The sequence below is a fragment of the Chelonia mydas genome, chromosome 18 (assembly GCF_015237465.2).
Source record: "Chelonia mydas isolate rCheMyd1 chromosome 18, rCheMyd1.pri.v2, whole genome shotgun sequence".
Taxonomy (NCBI): Eukaryota; Metazoa; Chordata; order Testudines; family Cheloniidae; genus Chelonia; species Chelonia mydas.
Window position 1 is genome coordinate 394127 of NC_051258.2, and position 18456 is coordinate 412582.

The 18456-nt window shown below is 45.9% G+C and overlaps 1 protein-coding gene across 1 annotated transcript in view; it reads right to left on the bottom strand.

Annotated features, from left to right (window-relative positions):
- EIF4G3 (eukaryotic translation initiation factor 4 gamma 3) overlaps positions 1-18456 on the bottom strand; it is a 382496-nt gene that overhangs the window by 232668 nt on the left and 131372 nt on the right.

Here is an 18456-nt window from a genome sequence, read left to right on the forward strand (position 1 = left end):
CTGCAGAGTCCCCCAGCTCCCTCCCCATGGCAGGGAGCTCCAGGGATCCCCTCTGCCACCGCTGCAGTGGAGAACTGCGGGGGTCCCCCTGCCCTCCCCCACACACTCCCCGTGGCGGCTGGGGCTGTGGGGATCCCTCTGCCTCACCTCAGCGGGCAGAGAGCTGTGGGGATCCCCCTGCCACAGCTGGGGAGCTGCAGGGATCTCCCTGCCACTGCCGCGGCTGGGGAGCTGCGGAGGTCTCCCTACCCAGCCGATGCAGCCGGGGAGCTGAAGTCACAGAGGTCTTTGGAAGTCACGGATTCCGTGACTTTCACAATCTCCGTGACAAAACTGTAGCCTTAATCATGATGAATAGTGCTTATCAATTAAAAAGCTCTGCATTGTTTGAATCCTCTGGTCCACGTGCTGATTTTAATAGCATTCTCTATAAATTTCTGAGAAAACTTAGAATAACGAGGTGCTGCTGACAAATGCTCCAAAATGAGACAGATGACAAAAAAGTAAGTAGCATGCAACTAGTATAAGTTGCTGTCCTTATAAAGTGTTCAGAGCATAGCAAAATGGCCTAAAACTGTCATAGGCATATGGGGGCTGATCCTCTGCTGATATAAAGTTACACTAGCAGAGAATCTGCCCAATGGTACTTATTCCAAAAGTAACAGTAACTTGGAGTAGTACAGTTTTGACAATTGTAGGTTTTTTACATTAGAAATTTCAGAACATTCTATTTAAAAACCTAAATTAAAAAATTTTACATTATTTTATCATGTAATTTACTCTCCATGCCTCATTCCTGAATAGATGTATTTGCCTAAATAATTTTAAGCCATTTAATGATGACACTGCCCAACTGCAGCACTGCCTTTCTATTATCAAAGCAGTTTTTCTTTTTTCTCAGTTTTAAATTCCTTAAACTGTGGTGCAAATCTGTTAATTAAAAAACAAAAACCTGCATTCATTATAATGCTGATGAAATCACTGAATTAACAGCACATATGACCTAAGTCCTCTTGAATCACAGAAACTCTTAAAGAAGTTTCAGAGTAGCAGCTGTGTTAGTCTGTATTCGCAAAAAGAAAAGGAGTACTTGTGGCACCTTAGAGACTAACAAATTTATTTGAGCATAAGCTTTCGTGAGCTACAGTTCACTTCATCGGATGTGTCAATGGAATGCATACTTCTTTCTTAAGGACGGCTTGTCTTCCTTCCTGACTATTCTTGAATTCTCATGTTTGAGCAAAAAATATAGTTGTTAGTCTATGGTGCTATCATTTTAGATGCAGCTGTGATAAAAAAAAAAACAGCTGAAATAGGCAGATCTTCCTTTTTCAAATTCACCTCTGAAGTAGTACTGACTGTCAGTGAATAGAATGAGTAATACTAAATGAACAGTATGGTAATAATAATTAAATAACTGCATTGACTTATTTTGTTTAGGAGAATTCATCCTCAACATACAGGATTCTGAAGACTATACACCTTCAAGAGCATCATCATTTTCTATGGTTTCAGAGTTATCTGTCAATGATAGTGTTTTAGTCACATCATGTATTTACAGAGCCACAGCATATCGCCTGTAGCAGAAAGAAAAAAAAATCTCCACCATCCAGAAACAACCATAGATAAGTTTGTGATAAGAACCAGAAGATTACAAAAAGAGATAACTGATGAAAAAATTGCCCCGTTTGTTTATGCAACAAACTCTCCTTTCCGTATGACTGAGAACCCACACTTCATTAACATGGTTCAGTCATTAAGATCAGGATACAGTCAACCCAACAGAGCAGATGTTGCAGGCAAATTGCTGGATAAAGTGTATGAAAGAGAAATTGAGCAGTATGCAAAAAGGTCTAGAGGGCGAAATTGTTAACCTGAGTCTTGATGGGTGGAGCAATGTCCACAATGATCCTGATGTATGTGCTTCTGTGACAATAGAAGAAGGGAATGTCTTCCTTACAGAAACAATTGATAGATCAGAAAATGCACACACAGCAGAATACTTACAAGAAGCAGCAGTAAAAGCTATAACAAACTGTGAAAAAAAATTTGAATGTCTAGTATGCAGCTTGGTCACAGACAATTCTGCAAATGTATCCAAGATGAGAAGAAATTATTGAGAAGAGAGTGAAGAGAGTCCCAAGCGAACAACATACGGTTGCAGTGTTTATTTGATGCACCTCCCAGCCGAAGACTTCAGTGTTCCAGAAATAAAGGCTAATGTTGAAATTGCGAAATACTTCCGTAACAACCACTTTGCAGCAAAAAAAAGTGGGATGAACCAAGCTAACTCTCCCACAAGAAGTGTGATAGAATTCAGCAGTGGACTGTTTTGAGCACAATATGAAGAACTGGCCTAATCTGATGACAGTTTGTGAACAAAATAGTGAAAAAATAGATGGCACTGTCACAGCCAAAGTTCTCAACATTGGGCTTAAGAGAAATGTTGAACACATGCTGAGTATCCTGAAGCCGGTTTCTGTAGCCTTGAACAAAATGCAGGGAAATAGCTGTTTTATTGCTGATGCTGTTGAAATTTGGAAAGAACTGAGCGAGATCTTAAAAAGATAAATATGAAAAGACAGTTAAATTACCAGCATTAAAGAAACGAATGGGACAAGCACTATCTCCAGTTCATTTTCTTGCAAATATTCTCAATACTCGGTGCCAGGGTCAAACCTTAACTGCTGCAGAAGAGGAGTTGGCTACGACATGGACATCCAGCAACCATCCCTCCATAATGCCAACTATAAGAAACTTCAGAGCTAAGGGTGAACCATTCAAGAAATATATGTTTGCTGATGATGTTTTAAAGAAAGTCACACCAGTGAACTGGTGGAAGTCACTTAAGCACTTGGATTCAGAGACTGTTGAAGTGATAATCTCACTTTTAACAGCAGTAGCTTCTTCTGCCGGTACAGAAAGAATATTTTCTTCCTTTGGACTAATTCATTCCAAATTGAGAAATCATTTGGGACATGAAAAAGCAGGAAAGCTTGTTTTTCTTTTCCAGATTATTAACAAATTGGAAAATGAAGGTGAAGATGACTGAGTTAGCTGCAGAAGCCAATATTTTAAGTTTCTCATGTTGACCTGGCAGACATAGTCAATTTAATTTTTTTTTTAATATTTCATTTAACTATTTTAGTTAAAAACAAAAGGAGTACTTGTGGCACCTTAGAGACTAACAATTTTATTTGAGCATAAGCTTTCGTGAGCTACAGCTCACTTCACCGGATGCATTCAGTGGAAAATACAGTGGGGAGATTTATATACACAGAGAACATGAAACAATGGGTGTTACCATACACACTGTTAGGAGAATGATCACTTAAGATGAGCTAACACCAGCAGGAAGGCCGGGGGGTGGTGGTGGGGGGGACCTTTTGCAGTGATAATCAAGGTGGGCCATTTCCAGCAGTTGACAAGAACGTCTGAGGAACAGTGGGGGGGGGGGGGGTGAATAAACATGGGGAAATAGTTTTACTTTGTGTAATGACCTATCCACTCCCAGTCTCTATTCAAGCCTAAGTTAATTGTATCCAGTTTGCAAATTAATTCCAATTCAGCAGTCTCTCGTTGGAGTCTGTTTTTGAAGTTTTTTTGTTGAAGAATTGTCACTTTTATTTGCTTCAGGTTGGGGGGCTGTCTGTAAGCAAGGACTGGCCTGTCTCCCAAGATCTGTGAGAGTGATGGGTCGTCCTTCAGGATAGGTTTTAATCCATGATTAAATCGAGTCTTCCTGACTAGTGATTTAAATCATGATTTAAATCAATTTAAATCAAATCCACCCTGATTGATCACAATTAATTTTTTTAATCGCGATTAACTTTTTTGAGTTAGTCGCGTGAGTTAACTGCGATTAAATCGACAGCCCTATTGGAAAGCCTTCCCCCAACATGCCACTGTCCTCATCTCATCCAAATCCCTCCGCAGAAACAATTTCTGTTTTCTCACATATGAGACATGAAGAAATGGAAAGTTAGTATAAACAAAACAAAACCACGCAGGTGTGTCTGTGCCTTTCTGCATAATCATGGGATCTTACTGTCACCCTTGTCTTTAATCTTCCCTACCTCACTTGTGTCACTCAAATTTAGACGCTATGCTCTCTGAGGCAAGGAACACGTCTTACTTTGACACAGTGCCTAATACATCTCTGTGTACCAATAAATCCACAACAATAATACGACTACAGAATCATTACCTTTCTGTAGCGTCTTTCATGAGAAGAAGCTGGGACTATGACAGAGAAAGGCCTAACTAGAGGGGACACTGCAAGTTAAACATGAAACTTTATGTTTCTCAGTTGCTCCTTTCCTATGCTGAATGTAGGAAACATGCCGGGTATAATTTTATGCTAACTTTACACCTCCCAAATTCTGGCCTGACCTAGGGCGTCGCCATTTCTTTTTTCACCCCAGTGTAAAATTCCTCCTTAATGTTCCTGCTGGTAAAAAATTAACTAAAATATGCAAAAATATTTTACATAAAGATTCTGACTCATAAGGCAATGGGGGTGTCTTTAGAGTAAATGAAAGTATTCCTAACTCAAACATAGCTAGAGATACCTGCCTCTACAACACTTCCAGATTGTGCTGTCCCAGGGATCAAGCTTCAGACATGAACTCTGATCTCCCAGTGGGTGGCAGCCTGAGTGACATTCTAAGACAAATAACTTGTAAATGCAATGCTCCTATTACACAATTAAACAAACAGGATCATCTATCAACAACAACTGGTTTTCATGTTACTCTAGAGTCACCAAGATACGTTAAAATTTCACCTTTCGGAAAACAGCTGATGATTCAGAAGGGAATACATCTGAGTTTATCATTGGGTCTTCCCAGCAATTTAGAAACTCATGAGCTGCATTCAGCAGTACTAGGATGCTGACAGGGCTCCAAAAGCAAATAAGACCTACAGCGGACCCTCGCTAGAGTGCACATCGCTATAGCGCGGATTCGCATATAGCGCGGTCGCAGCAATGGATCCCAAATTTAAATGTTTAAATTGGGATCCATGGTAACATGGTCCCCGCATTAACGTGATCCCACGCATGTATCCCGAACCCCGCATGGATCCCGAACCCCGCGTACTAGCAAGGGTCCGGTGTATTTCCATATTCAGGGTACAGGAAGTCTTATAAGCCTCTGTGCAGAGTAAGGAACATTTAACACTGTATATTGGCTTTGATAAAAGTTGTATTCTAATTAGATAAAGAGGCTTCTAAACCCAAATTATCTTCCTAAATTCCCACATTGGGACTATGATGCCTCTCTGCAACTGATCATTATGACAGCCCACAAAATATACACTTTAAACATTTTTATAAAATAATAATTGTATGATCATTTTGAAATGTATATCGCCCTTCTGATACATACACCTCCTTTTCCTTGGGACCACAGCTACTTATGCTGATTGTGATGGGTTCCCCCCAGGGTGCCACCAGGAACTGGGGTACCACTGAGCCTGCCTGACCCACCAGCCTGGGCTCCCTTTACACTGCACTGCTGTGAAAGGGCTCAAGCCACATCCAGCACACATACAGGTATGGACACACCCAGCTGCAGCTACACACAGATGATGAGATCAGCTCTACATGGGAAGGCTCAGCTAAGGCACCTCCCAGTTCCTAAAGCATGCAACCCCTCTCTGGAGAGTAAACTCAAAATGATACTGTCTTGCACTGCACAGAGAACCGTACAGTGTAAGCTCATGGAATTCATGCCCCCCACCACACACACACAATGCGGAGAGGAATATACACAGCTTTCTGCCCTAAGTTATGCTTTCCACACACTGGTTTTAGACAAAACAAAACAAGTTGATTAACTACAAAAGATAGATTTTAAGTGATTCTAGGGATAGCAAACAGATCAAAGCAGATTACCTAGCAAACAAACAAAAACACGATCTACGCTTAATATACTAAAGAGATTGGATATGAGTAGGAAATTCTCACCCTCATTGTTGATTTAGGAAGTTTGCAGAGATTCTTGAGGGCAAGCTGCACTTGCCTGCTGCTTAAAAGCCCAGATATTCCTTTGACAGGCTAGCCTGCATTCAGCCCTTCTCCCCCGGTTCAGTCCTTGTTCCTCAGGTCTTTCCAGCAATCTTCTTGGGTGGGGAGTCAATGAAGAACCATGATGATGTCGCTCCCCTGCCTTAAATAGCTTTTCCATATGGCGGGAACCCTTTGTCTCCCCTCTTGGTTCCCATGCCCAGTCAGTGGAAAAACACTGGTATTCCAAGATGGAGTCCAGTACCAGGTGACTTGGTCACATGCCCCTGTAGGGACACAGCAGCCATGACTCAGAGGTTGTTTGTAGCATCCTCAGGAAGGCTCCCCAGTGGAAGATTAGCATCTTCAGACCTATTGTTCTCCCTAATGGCCCTTCCCACCCAACCATCTAGACTGATTGCATTCTGCCTAGGGGTGTTGCCCAGGTGTAAACACATTGCTAACAGATGCATAGACAATATTCCTAACTTCAGATACCAATACGATACATGCATACAAATAGGATAATCATATTCAGTGAATCATAACCTTTTCAATGATATCGTACATGACCTATCTTGCATAAAATACATCATTGTTATGCCATTATCATAATAATATTACTATGAAGAACTTGGGGTGTAATGCCACACTGATATCCCATATAAAAGTGGGGAATGTCTTTGGCAGATCTTGTAGGCTACTCTTCCCCTTTTCTCACACCCCCCCTTCCCCTCAATCCACTATTTTCCTCTTTGGCATCCTTGATAACGTCTCTCCTTACCTCATGTACCTTTTGGGGAAACACCCTAATTCCCAAAGCACTGGCTGCATCCTGGCTTGTGACAGCAACACTAATAACTTTCTGCTGCTGCCAAGGTCCCACACTGCTGCAAGGTCCCACACTGCAATTGATTCATCTCTGCAAAGGCAGCAATGTAGATAATAGACTTGGCTTGTTTAAAACCTCTTTTGGTTATTTGCAGCAGAGCAGCACCATTATGTAATTTTAAAAAGTGGCAGTTTAACTTCACAGAGACAACTGAAGAGCTACTTCAATATCAAAGGCCAGTAGAAACATCATATAATGGAGTTTCAGTCCCTGACTGAGGTACCAATTTCAGATTCTCTGCTATTTTTCTAAAAAAGACGGGTGGGGTAAAGACTAGGACCTGGCAGTTGATCAGCAGGGGCAGGGAGAGGGAGATCCAGGCTGCAAGCCGAACACATATTTTATAAATCACATATCCACTGATCCCCACAACATCAGCAGCATAGAGGCTCAGGAACCTAGAAAAACAAAGATTGGAAGTGGAAACTAAGATAGGCCAAACCAAGAGCCATTTGTTCAAGCCCCCTCAAGCTTTGAGGAGTCACATGCAACCAAACCACTCCTGCTTTTGCAAAACAAAGAACAAAACACAAATGACAAAATTATACCAATTTCCCCATCTCCTCCAAATAGCCCCAATTTTGCCAAACTCTACCAGGTGTATTTAATTGTTTTTAATTTAAAAGGCTAGATTTCTATTGTAATACAGCATGGCCAGAGGGCAGCAGGAGGGTGATAGAGGGGAGATATGTAAGCCCCAGGATGATGAGAGCCTTATTCCCGGTAGAGGGCAGAGAGGTTGCTATAGATTAATTAGAGCACCTGAAGCCAGTCACCTGATAAAAAACCCCTGCTTCAATCAGACAGTTGGAGGAGTTGAAGCAGAGTGGTCTGGTGTTGGAGCAGAGAGTAGTTTGAAGGAGACCAGTTTGGAAGGAAGCAGAGAAGAGTTTGGAGAAGTGCTGTGGCGGGCCAGAAGACCAAGACCCTAGGTAAAGAGAAACCCGGCTTGTGCAGAGCAGAGGGACTTCACAGACACAAGGGGTTGGGAGAAACCTGGCCCAAGCAGAGAGGGGGCAAGAAGCCCCACAAGCTGAAGGGCCAGAGAGGGAAGTAGCCCAGGGGAAGGAATCGCTAGTTCAAGTGGTTTGCTGCTATCCCTAGGGTCCCTGGGCTGGGACCTGGAGTAGAAGGCAGGCCCGGGTCCCTCCCTCTCCACTCCCCTCCTCTGGGATACTAGTGGGACAGATCAGGGTCAAGAAACGGCACCCTGAACCCCCCCACAAGAAGAGAAAGCGTGGGACCCATCATAGTAGTGCCGGCAATTTGCCACATGTGGTGTTAGAGGTGGGACTGCCGCACTGTGGACTTAAACCAGGGTTAGCCAAAACCCTCCCGTCCCTAAGATGGACGACGTGGTCAAGGCCCTAATACAAGCCACTGCGGCCCAACAGGAGGCTACCCGGGTCCAAGCAACCGCTCAACAGGAGGCGACTCAGATACAGCAGGAAACTAATTATCTGTTGATAAGTCAGGCTGCCCAGGACCGACCCCTGCTGCAGGAGGGACCCCGACCATACGGGCCAGCCACTGCCTACGGAACATGACACGGGAGGATGATGTGGAGGCATACCTCCTGGCTTTTGAGAGAGCAGCCCTGCGGGAGGCCTGGACCCAAGATCAGTGCTCTGGTATCCTTGCCCCGTTCCTGTGTGGGGAGGCCCAGAAGGTCTACTACGATATGGCCGCGGAGATTGCAGCAGATTACCCCCAGCTGAAGGCAAAGATCCTGGCCAGATCTGCAGTATCGACGGCATTACAAGCCCAGAAGTTCCATGATTGGCAGTATATGGAGGACAAGGCACCCCGATCACAATTGTTTGACCTGATCCACCTGACCCAGAAATGGCTGCGCCCTGAGGCCCTCAGCTCTGAGAAAATGACGGAGCTCCTGATACTGGACCGGTATATGAGGGGGCTACCACCAGGCCTCCAGACATGGGTTGGCCAGAATGACCCCTCCACCTATGATGAGTTATTTTCATCCCCCAGGAAACCCCGAAAGTCTAGGTGGGAAAGGAGGGAAGATAAAAGATTAGGGACCAGGATTCTAGCAGAGAACCAGAAAACCTCCCTTGTTGGTAGGCAAACCCATTCAAGAGGCCAGGAGACAATTCAGGCCAGTGAGGACTCGGAGGTGGTTCCTAGCCCAAGTAGGGGCAACCCAGGGGGCGGAGCTGAAATAGGTCCCCTGGAATTAGGTCAGATCAGTACCGCACGTGAGAATTTTGGGCAAGGCCAAGCCAATGATCCGCTATATGCAAATATGAGGGAGGAGATAGTGGAAGTAAATGGCGTACCCGTGGAGGGAAAGACCAAAGGCCTAAGGCCATATTATATGTTCAAATGCGATCTGTTGTACTGGATAGCGCAAATACGAAGGAAAAAAGTAGAGCATCTCTTAGTCCCACGGAAACACACAAGGGCAGTACTAGAGTTAGCGCACAATCATTTATTTGGGGGACATCTAGGAGTAGACAAGACACTGGATAGTCCTAAGAAGGTTTTACTGGCCAGGAATACGCAAGGAGGTCCAATGCAATTGTGCCTCCTGCCCAGAATGCCAGTTGCATAGCCCCCGACCTCACTTGCGGGCCCACTGGTTCCTTTGCCTATTATTGAAGTCCCTTTCAAGAGAATAGCCATGGACCTAGTGGGCCCACCAGAAAGATCTGCACGGGGCTACCGAAACATACTAGTCATCCTTGACTAGGCCACACGGTATCCAGAAGCCATTCCTTTAAGAAACCCCACATCCAAGGCAATAGCAAAAGAACTAGTCCTGGTTTTTGTCAGAGTGGGCATCCCTAAGGAGATCCTGACTGACCAAGGAACCCCCTTCGTGTCAAAATTAATGAAGTACTTATGTACCCTTCCAGGCTCTACGGACCTCAGTCTACCATCCACAGATAAAAGGAGTACTTGTGGCACCTTAGAGACTAACAAATTTATTTGAGCATAAGCTTTCGTGAGCTACAACTCAGTAGATGCACTCAGTGGAAAATACAGCGGGGAGATCACTCTCTTGTTACAGTGTGTATGGTAACACCCATTGTTTCATGTTCTCTATGTATATAAATCTCCCCTATGTATTTTCCACTGAAAGCATCCGATGAAGTGAGCTGTAGCTCACAAAAGCTTACGCTCAAATAAATTTGTTAGTCTCTAAGGTGCCACAAGTACTCCTTTTCTTTTTGCGAATACAGACTAACACGGCTGCTACTCTGGAACCATCCACAAACAGATGGCCTGGTCGAGCGGTTTAACCGTACCCTTAAAAGTATGATTCGGAAGGTGGTAGCACAGGACGGATAAGACTGGGATACCCTTCTACCGTACCTGATGTTTGCAATACAGGAAGTCCCTCAGGCGTCCACTGGTTTCTCTTCCTCTGAGCTACTATACGGATGCCACCCATGCGGAATATTAGATATCGCCAAGGAAGATTGGGAAGAACAACCCAACCCAGGAAAGAATGTCATTGAGCACATGACACAGAAGAGAGAGCAAATAGCTCGAGTAAGCCCCACAGTATGAGAACATTTGGAAAAAGCACAAGAGGCCCAGCGGACATATTAAAACCGCCGGGTGAAAGTACAAAGATTTCAGCTGGGAGAACGGGTGATGGTGCTAGTGCCAAGAGCAGAAAGGAAACTTCTGGCCAGCTGGCATAGGCCGTATGAGATAGTGGAAGCCATTGGGGAGGTGGACTATAAAGTCAGACAACCAGACCGCTGAAGGCCAGAACAGATCTACCACATCAACTTACTGAAGCCCTGGCGTGACTGAGAGACGTGCCTGGTCATTCAGGGAGCTCCACCCCAGACAGACGACCCACAGGGGGAGGTGAGAATATCCCCCGAATTAACCCCAGAACAACGAACAGAGGTCATTGATATGATCCAACGGAACCAAGATGTGTTCTGTACAACACTGGTCAAACATCATATCGTCACCAGTCCTGGAGTAAGGGTGATGATAAGACCATACCAAATACCGGAAGCTAAAAGGGAAGAAATTAGGATGGAAGTGAAGAAGATGCTGGAACTTGGGGTTATTGAAGAATCCCACAGCCAGCGGTCCAGCCCTAACGTCCTAGTCCGCAAGCCTGACGGCACCCTGAAATTTTGCAACGACTTCCGGAAATAGAATGAAGTATCCCAATTTGATGCCTATCCGATACCACACATCGACGAGCTAGTTGATCAGTTAGGCAAGGCCCGGTACCAAACCACCCTGGACCTGACCAAGGGATACTGGCAAATTCCCCGGCCAAGGATGCCAAGGAGAAGACTGCCTTCTCTACACCCAATGGCCTGTTCCAATACACTGTCCTCCCTTTCGGACTCCATGGGGCCCCTGCAACATTCCAACAACTTATGGAAAAATTGCTGTGAGCCCATGCCAACTATGCCGCTGCCTATTTAGATGACATAGTCATCCACAGCCCTGACTGGGAAACGCACCTAGGAAAAGTAGAAGTGGTGCTAGACGCCCTTCAGAAGGCCAGCCTCGCTGCCAACCCTCCCAAGTGCGTGATAGGGCTAGCTGAGGCCAGATACCTCGGGTATGTAGTAGGGAGAGGCTTGGTGAAACCCCAATGGAACAAAGTGGAGGCAATACAGGGTTGGCCTCAACCGGTCCACAAAAAGCAGGTCAGAGCATTTCTAGGGACAGTAGCGTACTATCGGAGATTCATCCCTCATTTTGCCACAAGAGCAGGTTCCGCTGACAGACTGATAAAAGCTCGGGGCCCCGAGATAGTAAAGAGGACTGATGTGGTGGAAGGAGCATTCGCAGATTTAAGGATAGCCCTTTGCTGTCATCCAGTACTCATAGCCCCAGACTTCGAGAAGGAATTCGTCCTACAAACAGATGCCTCAGAGGTAGGGCTAGGAGCCATCCTTTCGCAGATGGTAGGAGAGGAGGAATACCCAATCCTGTACCTCAGCCGGAAACTCCTCCCCAGGGAACAAAAGTACACAGTCGTTGAAAAGGAATGTCTGGCGGTAAAATGGGCCATGGAGACTCTCCACTACTACCTACTGGGGTGGCGGTTTACCCTTGTGACAAACCACGCCCCGCTCCAGTGGATGCACAGAAACAAGGAGAAGAATGCGAGAGTGACTAGATGGTTCCTATCCCTGAAACCCTTCCATTTCCGGGTACAGCATAGGGCCAGAAGCCAACACGGCAATACTGATGGCCTGTCATGACACCACTGCCTCTCGTCCCAAGGGGGTGAGGGTGGGGATATGTGATACAGCATGGCCAGAGGGCAGCAGGAGGGTGATAGAGGGGAGATATGTAAGCCCCAGGATGATGAGAGCCTTATTCCCGGTAGAGGGCAGAGAGGTTGCTATAGATTAATTAGAGCACCTGAAGCCAGTCACCTGATAAAAAACCCCTGCTTCAATCAGACAGTTGGAGGAGTTGAAGCAGAGTGGTCTGGTGTTGGAGCAGAGAGCAGTTTGAAGGAGAGCAGTTTGGAGGAGTTGAAGCAGAGTGGTTTGGTGTTGGAGCAGAGAGCAGTTTGAAGGAGACCAGTTTGGAGGAGTTGAAGCAGAGTGGTTTGGTGCTGGAGCAGAGAGCAGTTTGAAGGAGACCAGTTTGGAGGAGTTGAAGCAGAGTGGTTTGGTGCTGGAGCAGAGAGCAGTTTGAAGGAGACCAGTTTGGAGGAGTTGAAGCAGAGTGGTTTGATGCTGGAGCAGAGAGCAGTTTGAAGGAGACCAGTTTGGAGGGAAGCAGACGAGAGTTTGGAGAAGTGCTGTGGCGGGCCAGAAGACCAAGACCTTAGGTAAAGGGAAAGCCGGCTTGTGCAGAGCAGAGGGACTTCACAGACACAAGGGGTTGGGAGAAACCCAAGCAGAGAGGGGGCAAGAAGCCCCACAGGCTGAAGAGCCAGAGAGGGAAGTAGCCCAGGGGAAGGAATCGCTAGTTCAAGCGGTTTGCTGCTATCCCTAGGGGCCCTGGGCTGGGACCCGGAGTAGAAGGCGGGCCCAGGTCCCTCCCTCTCCACTCCCCTCCTCTGGGATACTAGTGGGACAGTTAATACCCCAGATCAGGGGCGAGAAACGGCACCCTGAACCCCCCCACAAGAAGAGAAAGCGTGGGACCCATCATAGTAGTGCCGGCAGTTTTCCAAACTATCTATTCTACCTGATTAAGAATTTCTAATATGCCCCATCAACGTGGTACCCAGGTAACAATATTCAATGGAAACACAGAGTACCAGTATAATAATTAATGAAAATACACTGGCCCTCTACAACCAAGGGGAAATAAAGCAATAACAATAGACCTTGCAGGCCCTTCTATTCCACCATTAGGAAGGAGGAGTTCCTTTCTGATGCTCTAGAGTGCCCCAAAATTGTGCAGCATTCATCTTATTTCTTTCATTTGCCCTTGAAGTGGCTGTTCTAGAAAACTAGATGGCCAACGTCCTCTAAGCAATGCATCTGCTGGCCAGTCTTTGGGCACCTTCTTTCAGAAACAGCTGATCTAAAGTTGTCTCATGCCTTGCTGTGTGCATCATTTGGCCAGTCAACCCTTTGTTCTATTTAAAAAGGCTTTCCTTGTGTCATCACCCTGACAGCAGGAAGTTTAGGTTGAATGCCAGTGACTCCTACATAGTTTCATACCGAAAGCAGAATCACTTTAATCCATACTGATGACTGGGAGACCTAATGTGAATTAATAAATTTTGTTGTTTAGGTTAGGACAGGGTGTCATAAAATGTTCTTTTTCTTCTATGTGGCACCTATGATTTAGTTTGAAATAGTTATGATAATACTTCACAGTAAACCAGTAAATGTACTACATACATCTTGTAGAAATAAGTCTTAGTAATGCGAGACCTCAGTGTGGTGGAAGCCTGATGTTTTCTGTCCACGTATCAATGAATTTCTACTATATACTTAATAGCTGGTTCCAAAATTCCTGAATCTGAAGGTACTCCCACCCACCATGCAGGTGGGTTTGCTGATTCCCCCACAGCATTTCCAACCCTTTGGCAGGGTTTCTTCTGTAGAATCAGATAGCTGAACATACATACATTAGTAGCCACATAAGTAACTTCTCTGGGACACAACCTCACACATACACACACTTGGGAAAAAATCCATAGGAAGGTAAAGACTTCTTTGAAAATATTACAACTGTCTCCTTGTTTCTCCCCAAAGAGGGAAGTGATCTGATGATCTAAAGAGAAGGTGATAGGGATGGCCTTCAAATGCAACATATCCTAAGGAGAATAAGCAATAGAAAATCCAGCAGACATAAGGCTGTCCCCCTGTGAAGGGCCTGCCTCCATTATACTACCACGGCTTCCAAGGGACCCATTGCTACCCTTCGCGACCCACCAGAGGGTAGTAGGCACAAAAAAGTTACTTTGGCAGTTAACTACTAAGCAAACTCTCACTCAGAAATCAGCTGGTTAACTACCTGCCCCTCCTATCTCTTGTCCTATACCCCACAGCTCCCAAAGCAGAGGAGGTCTGACCCTAGGGAATTAGAGAGTTTGGGTCTCCCAAGAGTCTGAAGGCTGAGGGAAGCATACAACAGAGCTATTATTCTTCCCCTTTTGCTTGTCTGAGGGCTTTTCTGTCATATTTTGCTCCCCCTCCATAGCGCTTTAGTGGTAGTTAGTCTACATCCAGATACTGGACGAACATTTCACCCTTAATTCTCTGTGTAACTTCTAGTTTCATATTTCAAAGACTCTTTGAGAGTGATCCTCACCTGTTCTGGCCATGACTAGATCCCAACGTGTTTTAGACATTAGTTTGTCAGGGACTGATTGCTATATGAATGTATGTTCTGTTGAAAATAAAGCCTGGGAATTAATCCCTGGAGTCCAGCCTGGAATAAAATGAAAAGAGGAGACAACTTACCCGTAACTGGAGGATCCTCAAGATGTGTGGTCCCGGTCTGTATTCCACTGAGGAGTTTATGCGTGCGCACCAAGCCAGAGAATTTGAAAGTGTCTGCTGGTCTGTGCATGCGCCCTGGATTGGTTAATGGTTTAGTCTGATACGATAAAGTGCAGGATGGACTGACTGCATCTCCAGTTCCTTCTCCACCGCAAATCGAATAGATCGCAGACGAGGGGAAGGAAGGTGGGAAGTGGAATACAGACAGGGACCTCACATCTAGAAGAACCTCCAGTTAAAGGTAAGTAACCTCTTCTTTGAGTGATGGTCCCTACTGTATTCCACGGAGGGTGATTAACAAGCGGTACTTAAGTTGGAGAAGGGTGCGAGAATGAAGATGGAAGGTTGAGAGGAGAACAGCCACACCGAAGGAGGCATCTGCTGCCGAATCCTGCACCAAGGCATAATGCGTAGTAAAGTGTGTACCAAACTCCACGTGCCCACTCTACATATATCCCAGAACAGCACATTGTGGAAGGAGGCCATGGTAGAAGTCTGGGCTCTCATGGAATGAGTCCGCACCCCAGCGGGTGGCGGCAGTCCAGATAATTGGTGGCAGAGTATAATGCACCCCAAAATGCACTTGGAGATTCTCTGTGTGGAGACTGCTTGACTTTTAACTCTTTCAGTTACTGCAACAAGCAGTCTGGGGCATTTCCTGATTGGTCTTTTCCTCTGCAGGTAGAAGGCCAAGACCTGACGTTTCTTAAAGGAGTAGAGTTGTCGTTCCTCTTCCGAGGCGTATGGGTTTGGGAAGAAAAGAGGTAAGTGAATGGATTGATTAATGTGAAACTGGGAGATGACCTTGACAGAAATTTGGGATGCAGGAGCAGGGAAACTTTCTCTCTATGGAAAGTTGTGAAAGGAGGGTCCGCCATCATGACCCCAAGTTCACCTACCCTTTTTGCCGAAGTGATAGCAACAAGGAAGGTGACTTTCATGGAAAGGAGGGACGTAGAGCACAATGCCAGCAGTTAGAAGGGCAGTTTCACAAATATGGATAGAACTAGGCTGAGGTCCCACTGGGGAGCAACGGGTTGTACAGGTGGGAAGGGTCTAATGAGGCCTTTCCAAAACCTAGACATCGACAGGTGTGTAACGACAGAGTGCCCTTCCACGTGGGGAAGGAAGGTGCTAATTGCTGCTAGGTGGACCTTAAGAGAGTTGAAGGCAAGACCCAATGCCTTCAAGGACAGGAGATAAGAGCCATTGGCCATTATCTTTGAAAACTCATGGCGATCGGGGGAAGTCCCGGACAACTGGAAAAAGGCTAATGTAGTGCCCATCTTTAAAAAAGGGAAGGAGGAGGATCCTGGGAACTACAGGCCAATCAGCCTCACCTCAGTCCCTGGAAAAATCATGGAGCAGGTCCACAAGGAATCAATTCTGAAGCACTTAGAGGAGAGGAAAATGATCAGGAACAGTCAGCATGGATTCACCAAGGGCAAGTCATGCCTGACTAATCTAATTGCCTTCTATAACGAGATGTGGATGAGGGGAAAGCAGTGGATGTGTTGTTCCTTGACTTTAGCAAAGCTTTTGACACAGTCTCCCACAGTATTCTTGCCAACAAGTTAAAGAAGTATGGGCTGGATGAATGGACTGTAAGGTGGATAGAAAGCTGGCTACATTGACGGGCTCAACGGGTAGTGATCAATGGCTCCATGTCTAGTCGGCAGCCAGTATCAAGTAGAGCGCCCCAAGGGTCGGTCCTGGGGCCGGTTTTGTTCAATATCTTCATAAATGATCTGGAGGATGGTGTGGACTGCACTCTCAGCAAGTTTGCAGATGACACTAAACTGGGAGGAGAGGTAGATACACTGGAGGGTAGGAATAGGATACAGAGGGACCTAGACAAATTAGAAGATTGGGCCAAAAGAAATCTGATGAGGTTCAACAAGGACAAGTGCAGAGTCCTGCACTTAGGACGGAAGAATCCCATGCACCGCTACAGACTAGGGACTGAATGGCTTGGCAGCAGTTCTGCAGAAAAGAACCTAGGGGTTACAGTGGACGAGAAGCTGGATATGAGTCAACAGTGTGCCCTTGTTGCCAAGAAGGCCAATGGCATTTTGGGATGTATAAGTAGGGACACTGCTAGCAGATCGAGGGACGTGATCGTTCCCCTCTATTCGACATTGGTGAGGCCTCATCTGCAATACTGTGCCCAGTTTTGGGCCCCACACTCCAAAAAGGATGTGGAAAAACTGGAAAACGTCCAGCGGAGGGCAACAAAAAGGATTAGGGGACTGGAACACATGACTTATGAGGAGAGGCTGAGGGAACTGGGATTGTTTAGTCTGCGGAAGAGAAGAATGAGGGGGGATTTGATAGCTGCTTTCAACTACCTGAAAGGGGGTTCCAAAGAGGATGGATCTAGACTATTCTCAGTGGTAGCAGATGACAGAACAAGGAGTAATGGTCTCAAGTTGCAGTGGGGGAGGTTTAGGTTGGATATTAGGAAAAACTTTTTCACTAGGAGGGTGGTGAAACACTGGAATGCGTTACCTAGGGACGTGGTGGAATCTCCTTCCTTAGAAGTTTTCAAGGTCAGGCTTGACAAAGCCCTGGCTGGGACGATTTAGTTGGGGATTGGTCCTGCTTTGAGCAGGGGGTTGGACTAGATGACCTCCTGAGGTCCCTTCCAACCCTGATATTCTATGATTCTATGATAGTCCAGGAGGAGGGGAATCCCCACCACTTCTGGGGGAAGTCCCTTTTGTTGGGCCCAAAAGGCAAAACATTTCCACTTGACCTAGTAGATTCTTTCCTGCTGGTAGACAGAATATTTTGCACTTTTGATTAACATGGCCATTCTAGAAAAGATGCCCATCCAAATACCATGTTATGAGGTGAAGTACTTGTGGGATTGGGATATCTGATGTTGCCATTGTGCTGTATCAGTAGATCAGGGAAAGCAGGGATGGGAATTGGGGGACAGGCAGACATACAAAGGAGGCTGGGAAACCAGAACTTTCTGGACCAGCAAACGGTAATCAGAATGACTGTCTCATCTGATCTTGTGGAGTACTCATGGTAGGAGCGGGAGAAGAAGGAAGGCGTAGTTGATCTGGTCTGACCAGAGGAATACAAGAGCATCACCCTGAGAGTGGTGACCAAGACCCCTCTGGTGCAGTATGTGCTGCATTTGTTGTTGGCAAGGGAGGTGAAGAGGTCTCTGGCCAGAGTCCCACGTTGGTCGAAGATGTCATACCATGGTGTCATGGAGTTGCCACTCATGGATGATCACAAACTGCCTGCTGAACAAGTCTGAAATCATGTTCTGTGTCCCTGGGAGACAGGCTGCACATAAGAGGATCCGGTGGGCAACGCACCAATTGCAGAGGTTGACTGCTTTCTGCACATAGAGTGGTCAACTTCTTACCCCGTTTGTTGATGTAGCAAACAATGGTGGTTTTGTCTAACATGATAAGAACATGATGGGAGCAGATGAATGGGAGAAATGCTTGGCATAGCCCTTACTTACAGCCCAGAGTTCCAGAATGTTGATGTGGATTCTCCTCCTGGATTCCTGAGGAGTCCAGTTTCCCTGTGTTATGTGATCACTTATATGCACTCCCCAGCCTACGAGCGATGTGTCAGTGATGACCATCTTGTCTGGTGAT